This window comes from Sciurus carolinensis, chromosome 7 (genome assembly GCF_902686445.1).
Source record: "Sciurus carolinensis chromosome 7, mSciCar1.2, whole genome shotgun sequence".
Taxonomy (NCBI): Eukaryota; Metazoa; Chordata; class Mammalia; order Rodentia; family Sciuridae; genus Sciurus; species Sciurus carolinensis.
In genome coordinates this window covers 54,804,487-54,816,972 of record NC_062219.1, presented here as the reverse complement: position 1 = coordinate 54,816,972, position 12,486 = coordinate 54,804,487, and the positions used below count along the sequence as shown (strand labels likewise).

At 36.7% G+C, this 12,486-nt stretch overlaps 1 protein-coding gene and 1 pseudogene across 2 annotated transcripts in view; one reads left to right on the top strand and one right to left on the bottom strand.

Moving 5' to 3' along the window:
* Foxo3 (forkhead box O3) overlaps positions 1–12,486 on the top strand; it is a 118,172-nt gene that overhangs the window by 37,603 nt on the left and 68,083 nt on the right. The window lies entirely within an intron of this gene.
* Positions 2,058–2,235, bottom strand: LOC124989731 (DNA-directed RNA polymerases I, II, and III subunit RPABC4-like; annotated as a pseudogene).

Sequence of the window (12,486 nt, the reverse complement as noted above, 5' to 3'; positions counted from 1 at the left end):
TAAATGCCAAGTTATATGATTTTAATAAAGGCATAACGTTTCTTTGTGGGGCATTGTTTTTCATTTTATGAAATAAGTATTAATTTAGCTGATTACGTCTAGATGGATTGTCAAGGGTTTTCTTACATCCTAGTTTTCCTGCTTGTTAGAAATACCACTGATGAAATTCTTACAGGTAAATTTGAATGCAAATAGGTCTTTTTTTTTTTTTTTTCCCTAGAATTGGAATTGATGCTTCAGAGTATGAAAATTTTAAAGGCTTTCTTTTTATAATTTCTCCTTTTTCCTTCTAAAAACCTTTAAAACTCTCTAACAGCACAGTACAAAAATGCCTATTTCTGATATCTTCTGATATCAACACAGAGCATTATTACTTTAAAAATCTTTGCAAATGTCTACCATATCCCTCTAGCAGCATATCCCTAAAGCTTGGCTTTTAGTTTTCCAGTTCTGCTTTGCCTAAGAAAATCTTTCACAATAAAAAATACCACCCAAATCTTGTTTTTGCATGAAGTTTGGGCCTCTGCAGTACTTTTGTAAGTTTTGTTTAAACTTACCATTAATTATTTTTCCTTCCTAAAGTAGTCCCTTACTTTGAAGAATGCCACCGAAATTGATAATCTGTCGGTATGTGTTGTTTTATCATAGAGGTTAAATGCTTAATTTGGATTTGGATAGGAAGAATGGATATGAACATTTGTAAGAAATTGCCCTAAGCATGCCTGCTCTTTTATGTTGTCCTTTATCTGTCCCTCCTATTTACCCAGAATTAGATAAAAGCATACTGTCAGAACTGATAGCATTTGAAAGAAGAAAAGGAGGTCCTAGGATGTAGGGCCATGGTAGAAGTCCATGCGTGCCCTGCATGGAGCCCTAAGTTCAGTCCCCAGCACACAAAAAGTGAAAGGAAGATGCTTTGAGAGGTGAGCTACTATTTAGGAAGGCTAATTAGTACATACAGTATAGAGGTGGGGTGCATGTGTGCGGGAGCCGGTTTGAAGCCCTTAGAGCCCAGTAGGTCGGAACAGAGTGGTAAGGCGCTTCCCCCTTGCCTTGCTGCTGTGTTTTAGAGTTCCCCTCTGTGAAGGGGCAGTGACTTTAAAGAATAAGATAGACCGATGATCTGTAACTACCAAGACCTTGAAAATGTATTTGTGTTTTCAGAGGTAAATCAAATCTAGTTTGAAAATTGCTGTCTGGTGGACTAGAGCAAATAGACTTTCCATCCAGTGTAGGACTCATTCTTTTCTCTCTGTTTCAAGATCTGTAGTTTTTTGCTTTGTTTTTTTTTCCCTCTGGTACCGTATTTATGATAATCAGGTATTTATGAAAAATCAGGTAAAAACTGATTTTTCTTTTATCACTCTAATAGAAAGGTGGATGATTTTCAGGAAAGGTTGTGCTAACATCTTTGGTGACAAAATTAGTGACCTCTAATAAAGACTCCATTATTACAAATAAATCAATAAAGGAAACCAGCAGAATCTGGCATTTCTGCCTTCAGAGTTTATAAGAAACCCTTTTGTTTAGCCAACCACTAAGTACCATATGCAAGTTTGTAGCTGAAGATTAGATTTATGATTGTAATGAAATGAGCAAATAAAGTGAAGCATTCCCCATATCCCCCATGCAAACTGTTCACTTTCTCAGGGATGACAAAAAAAATTAAAAAACACCCCAGATCCTTTTCACAGTTTATCATGATCCCAGTCCCCCTTGCCCTCTCACTGAACTTATTTTATCAGACTTTTACAGGGTAAAACCTGCATTTTAAACAAGGCTTTGATTAAAAGTGGTTTGGGGAAGCAATTCTAACCTTCATTTTTGTGTCAAATTACATAATATAATACAATAATAAAATTAAAAGCCACATAATTAAACAAAAAATTCTTTATACAAAGCATTAATAGATACCTAAATACAATTTGGTTTGGAAAAATGAAATAAAATGAAGTCATATATACATACATGTAATCATAAGTATGCTAAATCAACAATGAGAAACATTAATGGGTCAGATCCAAGTACAAACAAAGGTACTTCTGAATTCCCACATTTCATTGAGCATCAAAAACCACCAATCTTTTGGTTCTTTTCTTGTACATTGTTCTGTATCCTCATTCTCTGTATCTGATTAGCTCCCTGGATTTTATTTCATTTTTTATGTGACAATTCTCTACAGATACATATCATTGGCTGCTGCTTTGGGGATTGAACATCCTTCTGGGTGTCCATTATTAGTACCTGTACAACCCAGAGAATCTTCCCTGGGTTTCCAACAGAACCATTGCAGCATTGCAGCCAATTTCTCTATATTTTATCCTGATTCTTACAGCATTGATCCCCTGAACGTTTAGTATCTAGAATATAAACACATGTTTTAGCCTAAGAAAGAGTACCATAGTTAAACATCAAGATGGTCATTTTTGTCCCAGGTGTATATAACCTGATTTCCAGAGCCTGATTTCAGGTATAAAGGGGTTGCTGGGAGCGAGCATGCTAACCAGGGAGAGGGGTGACCATACTGGAATTTTAAATAGGTATTTTGTGAGCCTGGCCCTTGCAGCCTTTCCCAGTGTGTATGGACCATCCTTTCCTTCAGAGCAGTTGACAGGCCCTGGAATTTGTCAGTTTTATTGAGACTCAGTTTAGTTCTATTTTTGAAACAAAAATTTTATCTGCATGGTACATTATAGCCTCTTTTTTTTTTTTTTTCTCACTTTAAGAAGTAGTTTTGCAGTGATTATGGAACTAGCTAGGGGTTCAAGGACTAGACCTGAAGCTACGCTGAAAGAATGTGGTGCTGAAAATGATCAGATTCAAACAGCAACAGTGTCAGACCCTCATCCTGCTTTGAATCTGTTGGCCACGTTTGATTCTGACCTGACTGGTTGGTAGGAGACCAGTCAGTGTTGTGCAGAATTAGTTTATTGAGGTCAGATGGGAAGTATAAAAGAAAAAAGAAAAAAAACTTTAAATAATCAAGATTTATTACATAGATATTTTAGGAAGGATTTGCTCATGAAAATCTAGAATTATGGTGAATGTTTTAGTAATAAAGATAAATTAGAAGATAATATCAAATGTTAGTACATTTCTTGGCAAATAAATGAGGTGGAATTCATTGGGTTCTTTTGCCCTCTTCAGTGGCAGATAAAGTTTTGTGAATTATTGTACTTTCAGATGACATGTTTTGTGGTCTTAAGGCTTTGGATAACAATAATATACTCTTACCTGAAATAAGTGAATGTATTAAAATGTAGAAGCTTCATATGACTTACTAGTATGTAATACATTTGGCCCTCTGTATCTGTGTACTGAACAGGTACAGACGTTTCCCCTTGTCATTATTCCCTAAACAATACATTGGAACTATTTACATAGCATTCACATTGTATTAGACATCGTAAGTAATCTAGTGATGACTTATGGTTTTGGGGATGGCGTACATAGGTTATGTGTCCGTTGTATGCTATCTCATAGACGAGATTCAAGCATCTGCAGCTTTTTGTTATCTGCCAGGGAGTTGGGGATCCTGGAACAAATTCCCCCAGATACTGAGGGACAGCTGTAATTACATTTGACATTGACCTATTTGTGAACAAGGAATAATCACAGCCGATTTCATTGTTCATTATTGTGTTTGGACAACAAATAAATGTTATAGTTTTAGAAACTGTGCTAGAACTGAAGTTGAATTTAGCCAAAGAAAATGGCTAATCTGGATGTTTTAGGCCCCCACAAATTTTCCAAGTTTAGTTTTTATGTTGTTGCTTTATTGCTTTTCTGTTTGTTTGATTTGACAACCTGACTCTTTTTTTTTTTTAAGATCTAGTTTATCCCTGAAAAGATGCTAAGATTACCACATCTGAATGTCATGAGTATGTGGTGATTGTGGTGATTTTTAAGCCTTCTTCCTCATTTTGAGATCTGGCTCACTATGTGGGTCATAATGTCCCATTAAGAAGAGAGAAAAAGGGGTTTAATGTCAAATGCTTCTGTTTTGCAGATTTTCTTTACACTCTTCCTTCACAATGCATGGCCTCTTGACTGTCCCAACTTTTATTTTTAAGCTTAAATTGTTGTTTATGCCAAAATAAACTTTTTAATTGAGATAAGTGAAATTTGTAGTCACACTTTTTTTTACGTACAGAATTTCCAATCCATACTTTGAAAGTCACCCTTTCTTAAACAGAGGCTTAGATTAATGAAAAGCCTACTTAAGATGTTACTTCTAACAAAGTGGGATTAGAGTCAGATTTTTTTCTATTTCATAGATGGTTCAGGGATGATTTTGGAATTATTCTAGAGGAGAAGATTTGTTTGTTTTTGCTTTGTTTTAGCGCAGGAAACATTGGAATATGTCCTGTTTTGATTACCTGCTTAGATAAAAATACAGGACCAAGTCAGGGTGACTGAACAGTCCCAAAGGGGGTGAGCAGGGAACTCTAGCATGATGCAAAGTAGCATGTGGGACTGCAAATTAGGAGAAAAGTAGGTTGATGGGAGAAGTCACAAGACCCAATTATGTTATGAGAGGTGATGCTTTCAAATCACTCTAAAGAAAGACCGGAGTGGGGGATAGATATATAATATCAACATGTGATACTTTTTAATTAATTGCTTTACAACTTGTCATTGGTAAAATTTTTTGGGGGGGAGGTTTCAATATAAGAATTAAAAGTAAAATAGTTTGTGCACAAAGAAATTTTGGTGCAAAACAGAACAATTATAAATTTAAAAGAGGTGGGGGTGAGAGAAGAATTAATTTGGCAACCAGGGTTTGAAGTCTGGTGTTAGCGGTACAGTAGAGACTTATCAGAGTCTCTTCCTTGATTGTCAATAACATTCTTGTTCGTGACTAATTGCTGCTCCTGCCTAGAAATCCAGCAGCTCTGGAGATGAGGAATTCTTTTTTTGAAATTAACGCCACAGTACTTCAGCCCTTTTGTTCAGCACCACGCACTGTACCCTGGCTCCTCTTCCCAAGGGCAGTTCATTGGCAGGGCTGCCTGGGAGGGCGGTGTTTTTTGCATAGTAATCAGGCCTCTGCAATTGTGATATTCTGCCCCTCACCCTAAACTCTTTGCGTGCTTGACACACAGTGGCAATGCCACTTGTAGAACAAAAATCAAAAGGAGAAAAGGAAAAAAGTCTTCTTGAACTTGATACATTTGCTCAGTTCTGCCACGCTGAGATTAAGGCTTGTCTACAGGAAATCCCATGGAAAACTTTCTTCTCCTTCCCAGGAAGCAGCACTGTGAACAAGAAGGTTCAGAAAGCCAGGGAGCCAACAAACTTTTCCTAGTCCTTTTACCAGTCTGTCCCACTTTAGTGATCTGTCTGCACATTTAAAATGGTTAAACTGTGCATTTTGACCACCGTTAGTGTATGCTAATTTGCCCGTCTGGTGAGCTGGCCAGCTAGCCACTGATGGGTGTGATTCTCATTTCTGTTCCCTGCTGTAGTAGATGAGGGTCCCCTAAAGATAGGCATTGAGGAAGTTGAAGAAGACAATACTGGTTCAGCCAGCAGGCATCTGTGTTAGTTTTTTAGAAAACCAAACCCTTGGGATCTTAGAATATTTAGGAGCAAGGTATTATGTTTGGTTCTCAGACTCAAGGAATTTAGAATTCATGAACTTTTAAATTATTAACTTGCACATTTTGTCTTTTGTACCCATGAGGGCACATTTAGGAGATGAAAGAATTTTTATTCCAAATTGAAATACTGTAGACTACTTCCAGCACTGCCTTCTTCAGGAACTTGCTTTGCAGACATGTTCTCTGATCATGGAGAGGTTACATGTCTTCAAAAGAGTATTGTAACATATTTCTAACCCTATTTGTCTCACTCTATTCAAATGCCTGGTTGATTGTGGATAGATTCTGTTCATTCTTTAGAGTCCAAGGGAGTCCCTGTATTCTCTGTTTTTTCTGCCATCTTATACATAGTGGGATATAAATAGCCTCTTTCTTTAGGGGCTTGTAGGTTAAATGGCAGAATGCTTTATCTCACATGCTAAGAAAGAAATTTATTCATGTACTAAATATTTACTGATGCTTACCACGTGCCAGGCACTGTTCTAGGCATGGGGAATCCGTCAGTTAAAAAAAAAAAAAAAAAAAAGACAATCCCCACCCTGCCTACAGGAGATCGCCTCCTACTGGAAATGCATGTTTTTTAAAGAATAGATTGACCTGGGTGAACTGATCTCCATCATTACCAGTACCTCAGGTCAAGACAGTGGCATTAGGAGAGTTAATGGAAGTCTAACCTTCAGTCTTGTCCCATTCACTGCCTTTTCCCAAGGATTTGGGGGTTGTAGAATGTCAGAGTTGAAAGATATACAGAAGTTCTAGTCCTGGTCCTTCATTCATCAGAAATGAGTAGAATCTCATGAATATTTCCAGTAGGTCTTAAGATCACGTCAGGTTTCTGTTTCAAATGTAGTAACATGGAAACATCATTTTCTGTTCAGTCATCTTTAGAATACTTGAGTGGAATGAGATCTCTTGTTTAGCTCTTTAGAAAACTGATGCTTAGATAAGTTAAGTGAGAACTGACTATCACAGACCTGTTTTCTAGTCTAACAAGTAATTTTGCCAAAGAGGCTAATTTTTAACTGGGAACTACCTTACTGTCCCCAGAGGGAAATGGAACATGGACTAGACTGTAGTCACAATCCAAACAAAGTAGAAGAATGCACAAAGAAAACAAACAAACAAACCACCCTTTTCTGATGCCGCTGAAGTTTCTCTAACAAAACAAAATCCAGAAGCAAAAATACCCTTGAGAGAAATCAGGAAACCAGATAGTCTACCAGCTAGCCAACTCTATGGTTTCTGAACAGAGCGTACCCTTTAGGATCCCTTTTAGCTGCCTTTGGGCTTATTTAAAAACCACATTAGCATGTTTATAAGTGGAAAACAATTTCATGGCTCTTCTTTTGGCCTTGTTACTTTCATAAGGTTTAGCATTTCTAAAAGTAAAGTCTTCAAAAATTTTGAAGAGAAATAGGATATTTTGACAGAGAGAGAAAGCTTAACTTTTTGTTTTTCTCTACCCCTACCGCACCAGAGTCAGAAAACTGGCCTTACATACCCTGGCCAGCTTTGTTTCAATCTCAGGACAGTTAAGTAGTTAGTACTCAGCAATCTGGAACATACTCCCTTTTGTTAATGCTGAGGTTGCCAGGGTGCTTCCCAGCTGCAGAGGTTTCCTAGCAGGACCTCAAGCTAAGAATACCTTTGGTTGGTTTCACCTTAATCCAAATGGACAGTTACCAGAGTACGTGATGCCCAAGAGGTTGTTGGAGATTAGATCTTAAATATCTTTAAGATCAGCCTATTGTAATTCACATTCTGTAGAGCTATGCTTTATAACTCTGTAAGCTGAGTAAATGGATTATCTCTAAGCCTTGCTATTTTTAATCTCACCCCCTAACCCAAGTGAATGGTGAATCCTCACGTCGCTTCCAAAATTGTTTTGTTTGGGCAAGTGTTTAGAGACTGGACAAATCTCAGGATTTGTTCCTAGGAGCAGGCAGAGGGTAGGAATGGTTGTGGTACTCTGGGGTAGCATCTACCCTAGATAGAGAGGCACTCTTCTTCCCCATTGGGTGGCGATGGGCCTGGGTTCTAGCCCAGGTTTAACTGCTTCATAGCTGAGTCACCTTGGGCCAAATTGTAAAGCTCTGGTCTTGATCTCTTCAGCTTTGAAATTTGCCAAAATACTAACTGCCCTGTCTAATGCGTTTCAAGACTGGTGAAACTACAGCATAGAAATGGCGGATGGTATTGCTAAGAAGGAAGGTGGGGGTGCTTATTACCAGATCCAAGTGAACCTGTCTCACTGAATCTCTGTATCACCTGATTTGTGATCACCTTCAGCCTAAGGCATTTGTATCACTGGGTCAGTCACATGGGCCAACAGAGTGACCCCTCTTAAACTGGGAAGCAGGGTAGTATTCTCACCTCTCTCTTCAGGTCACACCCCATTAGTGGGACTTACCAATTCAGGTCCTTCAGTTGTTGCTTAGGGCTTAACACTCATGGACATGCTGGTGACATGCCTAAAGGACTTTCCTGTTCTCAGCAGGACTCCTGCCCTGGCTGGAGTCCTTACATGAAATTCAGGAGTCATGCATGTTGGATTAAAGCACACACATATACTTGGGGAAACCTGTCCTCTTAATTTATGTGAGTTCATTGCAGATTGGTTCATATGCACATGCATTATGTACTTTAGTTGAATAAGAGACTTTATTTTTTGCTTTATGTACTCCCCATGTATAGGTTTAATAACTATTTTAAATGATTGCCTTAACGGGACAAGGATTAGATGGATTTGTAATTTAACTGTTTCCCTGTAAGAGAGGCCCCCCCCCCCTTTTTTTTTGGTGCCAGGGATTGAATTTAAGGGTACTTACTCACTGAGCCCCATCCTCAGCCCTTTTTTTGAGACAGGATTTCACTAGGTTGCTTACAATCTTGCTAAGTTGCTAAAGTCTGACTGTGAACCTGCTATCCTCCTGCCTCAGCCTCTTGAGCTGCTGGGATTACAGGCCTGGCTCATTTTTCTTCTTTAACATGACAATTTTTGTTTTAATAATTTAAAATGAAAAGAGTGAATTTAAGTGAGATCATGTCTCTAAATAAAAATACAAAATAGTGCTGGGGATATGGCTTAGTGGTCAAGTGCCCCTGAGTTCAATCTCTGGTACCTGCCCCCCCACCCTGAAAAAAAAAAAAAAAAACAAACCTATAATGGCTTAGCTCTAACTGTGGACGCCTGTCTCGGAATTCATAGTAAACTGACTATGGAGAAATTTGCCCCACAAGAAACTCAATGGAATCAAAAGTGTTCTTAAGTACAAATGAGAGTCATGAGAGGAGACCTCTCAGCTGAATGGGCTGAGCCTCTTCACCTTTGAGCTCTGAATCAAAAGAGGAGAAAAGAATAGAGCTCTTGGGTTTGTGTGGTTTTATTAAAAAGAGAGCACACATTCACAGTCTGTGGCCTCTGTAAGGACATATAAATTGGGTGAAATCTGAAGCATAAGTAGAGTTTAAAACAGTACAGAGTAGCACCCTCACATTTTCTGGTACGTTTTTGTTCCTGTCTCTCCTCCCTCCTCCCCTGCCCCCATCCCCACACTCATCTTGTGACCTAGAGAAAATACTTTCTCTGCTTTTGAGGCATTTGGATAATTTTACAGGAAATCCTTCTCTCTCTCTTTTTTTTTTAAATTTATTTTTATTGTAAACAAATGGGATACATCTTGTTTCTCTGTTTGATACTTCTCTCTTTTTAAACTATGGTGATTTATTTAGAAATTGACCTGTGGAAAAATTTAATTAGATTTTTTGAGTTACAATTTGAAGACAAAATTTACTAATTTAAGTATAAAATCTGAGTTTTGATAAATGTGTATAGTTGTATAACCACACCACAATCATAATATAAAACATTTAAAACAGGGCTGAGGGAGGCCGTCAGTCAGAGTGCTGGCCTGGTACACAAGAGGCCCTGGGTTCAACTCACAGCACTGCAGAACAACAAACCCCAAAACATATCACACGTTTCAATCTCCCTTCTGATTTTTTCTGTCAATCCCCACACCCGCCTTCACCCCCTGGCAACTGCAGATCTGCTTTTTTCCTTGCTATAGAATGTTACAGAACGGGGCTGGGGAGATAGCTCAGTTGGTAGAGTGCTTGCCTTGCAAGCACAAGGCCCTGGGTTGGATCCCCAGCACCCCAAAAAAAAAAAAAAAAAAAAAAATCAATAGAATGTCACAGATCATCTAAATTGTCAAATTTATAGACATAAAGTTACTTATATTATTCCTATGTTATCCTTTTAAAACATATCATCTGTAGTGATTTTGTTTTCATTCCTTATGTGGATTGCTTGTTTTAACTCTTATTCTTCCTCCTTATTAATCTGGCTTGTACCTTACAATTTTACTGACCTTTTAATGAATCAATGTTTAATTGTTTTTTTTTCTCTATTGGTTTTATATTAATTCCATTTATTTCTGCTCTTTATTATTTTGTATGTTGTGAGTTTAATTTGCTTTTCTTTTGCTGGCATTATAAAGTAGAAACGTTGATAATTTGAGACCTGTCTTCTTTCCTAATATAAACATTAAAAGCTATAAATTTCTTGCTATAACTGCTTTAGCCACATTTAGTAAAGTTTGTTTTCATATTCATTTCAGAATGGTTTCTAGTTTACTTGTGATTTTTTTTCTTTATGGTTTGTTATAGGAGTGAAATATTTAATTTTCAAGCATTTGGAAAATTTTCCCGGTATCTTATTTTTATTTTCTAACTGAATTCTTTAGTGGTTAGAGAACCAATTCTTGTGTTATTTCATTATTTTAAAATTGATCAAGACTTGTTTTGTGGTCTAGAATATGGCTTGCCTTGTTGAATGTTTTGGTGTACCTGCAAAAATGTATTTACTGCTGTTTTGGGTGGTGTGTTCCATAAATGTCAGTTATGTCAAGTTGGTCAAATTCTTTTTCTGACTACATGTTCCATCAGGTACTGTGAAAGGAGTGTTGGACTCTGCAGCTGTGCTTTGGATTTATCTGCTTCTCTTTAATTCTGTTAGTTTTTGCTTCATGTATTTAAATTTTTTTATTTTTTAGGTGACATGAACATAACTGTATACTGTTTCATGTATTTAAAAAATATTATTAGTTAAACACTTAAGGTTGTTATATTCTCTTAATTCATTGACTTTTTGTTATAGGTTATCTCTCTTCATCCCTGGCAATAGTCTTCATTAGAATCTACGATAATATAGCTGTAATTAATATAGTTATACCAGTTTTTATATGATCCTTTTCCCTCCTTACACTTTTAACCCAGCTGTGTCTTTATATTTAAAGTGGGTTCCATGAAGACAGCAGAAATTGGGTCTTTTTGTTTTTATTTTTGTTGTTTAATCCAATCTGACGATCTCTGCCTTTCATTTAGAGATTTTTTGGTTTTGTTTTCAAATGGCATTTCATATTGTGTAATTATAATAGGGCTGGGTCTAGATCTACCATCTTGCTATTACTTTATTTGCCCCATCCATTCTTTATGTCCTTTTCTATGCTTTTCCTACCTTCTTTTAAGTTGTTTTACTTTGTTTTGTTTTAATGAATCGATGTTATCTCCTCTCTTGGTTTATTAGATACACCTGTTTTTTGTTTTTTGTTTTTTTAAATGACTGCTCTAGAGTTTACACATCTTTAACTGAACATCTTCAATCTTCAGATACTATATCATTTTACATACAGTGTGAGATTCTTGGAAAATATATGACTTATATTCATATATATATATGATAAATATATTATTTTTGCCTAAAATAGTTGTCATCTCAAAAAGATTAAAAATGAAAAAAAAATTTCTTTATTCATATATTGATCATGCCTTTGTTTAAATTCAAATGTCCATGTGGTATCATTTCTCTCTGCTTGATGAACTTATTTTATGTGGCACTGGGGATTGCACCCAAGGGGTGCTCTCCACTGAACCATATCCCAGCCCTTTTTATTTTTTGATTTTGAGATAGGGCCTCACTGAGTTGCCAAGGCATGCCTTGAATTTGGCAGTCCTCCTGCCCTGGCTTCCCAGGTTGCTGGGATTACAGATGTGTGCCACCATGGCCAGCTGCTTGATGAACTGTGAAAATCATTTCTTTCAGTGTAATTCTGCTGGCAGTGAATTCTCAGTTTTGTTCGTCTGAATAAGTATTATATCTGCAGTTTTGCAAGACACTTGCTAGGTATAGATTTTTGTGGTGTTAATTTTTTCCCCTCTTAGTCAAGTATGATCTTCCATTGTCTCTGAAAAACAACTCTCATCTTATTATTCTTCCTACTGACTTTTGCTTCTTTTAGATATTTTTTTTCACTCATTTTGATTATGATATGCTTCTGATTTTCTATTTGGGGTTGTCAACTTTTCTTGGATCTGAGTGTTGTATAGTTTTTATCAAAACATTTTAAATTTAGCCATTATTTCTTCCAAAAATTTTTTCTGTTCTTTTCCTCTTTTGCAACTCCAATTACATGTATGTTAGAGAATTATACTGTCCCCACAGCCCACTTATACATTTAATTTTTTTTCAGTCTTTTTCTTTCTCTGTGCTTTGTTTTGAATAGCTGCTATTGTATCTTAAGGTCTACTGGTTTTGTGCAGTGTCTCATCTGCTCTTGAGCCCATCCTATGTATTTGTTAATTCAAAAAAGCTCATTCTTCTTCATTGGAAATAACTCTGGATTAGTTTTTTTTGTATCTTCCATTTTGGGGTTTCTGTTTGCACTACCTTCTCACTACATGGAGTATGTTTATAATAACTTTTTAAAACAGCTTTTTTGAGACATAATTCTTATCCCATAAATTTGTTTTAAAGTGAACAAATAAATTGGCTTTAGTATATTCATAGATTTATGTAACCATCACCACAATCTAATTTTAG